Genomic DNA, 2,316 nt, shown 5'->3' on the forward strand with positions numbered 1-2,316 from the left:
AAAAAAAAAAAAAGAAAGAAAGAAAGAAAAAGTGATCATCCTATCAAAACTATTACAGAAAAAGGCATCATCCTTTTCGTCCCTTCGTTAGTGTTTATGGACAATTTCTATAAAAAATAATAATAATAATAATAAAAAATCAACTTAAAAATATTATAATTTTTTTATATATATTACTTATTACTATTTAAATAAAAAAAATCAATAATTTTTTTTTTTTTCACATTTTCATAAAAAAAAATTTCAAAACTTTATATCACATCAAACATTTTCTAGGCCATCATCCTATCCAAACTATTACAGAAAAAGTCATCATCCTTTTCGTCCCTTTGATAGTGTTCACGCATAATTTCTAAAAAAAAAAAAAAAAATCAACATAAAAACATTATAATTTTTTTACATATTACTTATTACTATTTAAATAAAAAAAAATCAATAAAAACAAGATTTTTTCACTTTTTCATATAAAAAAATTTCAAAACTTTATATCACATCAATCATTTTTTAGGCCAATATTCTTCGCTTTTTTTCTAAAAAAAATTTATAAACTTCATTATGTTTAATATCATATCAATGAATTTTTTTTTTTTCCTTCTCAAAACCCATTACCAAACACACTCATTCAATTTTTTTTTTTTTAAAAAAAATCTTTAAAAAAAAAAGTGCACAGTTACCCTAATACTTGCACCGATCTCAATTGCCCTAATAATTGCCCACTGAGAGGCATTGGGTCCGCTGAAAAGATTCTTCTGGCGTAGTTGAACTAGTGGGTGCTGGGTGGTGCCTGTATTGGCGACCATGCATGCCTGATGCCTCACTCATGGGTCCGACGAACATTAGTATTTTGCCTGGGTATTACAAAAGCTTCTAACCGGATCTCAACAGTTACTTTTAATAATTTCAAGAAAAATATTAAACAAATTTTACAAAAGTAGTATAATTGGGGATTGGGTCAGCTGAAAAGATTCTTCTGGCGTAGTTGAACTAGTGGGTGGTGCCTTTATTGGCTACCATTCATGCCTGATGCCTCACTCATGGGTCCGACGAACATTAGTATTTTGCCTGCGTATTACAAAAGCTTCTAACCGGATCTCAACAGTTACTTTTAATAATTTCAAGAAAGAAAAATGTTAAACAAATTTTACAAAAGTAATATAATCGAATTTTTCAAAAGTTGAATTTATCATGCTATGCCACATCATATTGTAAAAAGTTTTTTTATAAAATTTGTTTGTAAGCCTAATATTAAGAAAGAGATGAATAGGAAACCCGTATTTTTCTCGGGCATGCCTATCTGCTCCATTTTCTTTCCCATTTTGCTTAGCGCCGTTTCTAAAGAGTGCCATTTTCTCTCTACATAATTTAAAAAATATGCCTGTTAAGAAAAATACAAAATTTTAAAAATATTACCGTTAGAATAAGATAAATATTAAAAAATATGACTACTAGGAAAATACAAGCATTCAAAAATATAAAAGTTGGAAATAATAAATAAATTTTTGAAAATAATATTAAAAGATAATTGTTAAAATTATGAGGCTGCTGAGGTGCTTTAAAAAAGTTGATAGTTAAAATAGAGAAAAAGAAAATATACTTTTGGCCATTTTGATGAGTAAAATTTGATGAGGCTGCTAATAATGCTATTAAAAAAGTTAATGAGAGCTATTAATCATGAGGTGATATGAAAATATTGTATTAGAGCATTCCTATTGAGCTCTTTAAATTTAACTTTTCTTTAAAAGTTGAAAAAAAAAACTCATAAAAATAGTCATTTAACAAACTTTCTATTCTATTTCAAATTTAACTTTGATCAACAAGGCTTTCTAAATACCAAGTGCCAAAAAGTGAAAGTTATTTAGTTTTTTAATCGTATATATTCATTTTTCTTCTCTCTCTCATCTATCAAGAACAAAAAATAATAATTAAAAAAATAAGAAAATAATAACATTTAACTAAAATAGAGAAAAATATAGTGAGTTTGATATTTTGTTCATTTAAAAGTAGCTATTCAAATTTACAAAAATGAGTTTTTATCTTCAAATTTAACTTTTATTTAAAGAATTCAATAAGGATGCTCTTAGTGAGATTATTTTCAAAGGCTTAAGAGTTCATTTGAAATTGAGTTAAGGAGCTTAAAAAGTGTTATTTCTGCGGTACCTACCTTTTAAACTCTTCTTGTGTGGTTTCTAACGAGCAGATGCTACTATAATCATGCTCAAGTAAAATAGTTACAATTGATCTTTTCGACCAATCTTTCTGAATTATTAAAAAAAACAAAAAAAAACTATAAAACTATAAAACAAAAAGACATGAGTA

The sequence above is a fragment of the Corylus avellana genome, chromosome ca1, assembly GCF_901000735.1.
Source record: "Corylus avellana chromosome ca1, CavTom2PMs-1.0".
In the NCBI taxonomy this organism is placed as follows: domain Eukaryota; kingdom Viridiplantae; phylum Streptophyta; class Magnoliopsida; order Fagales; family Betulaceae; genus Corylus; species Corylus avellana.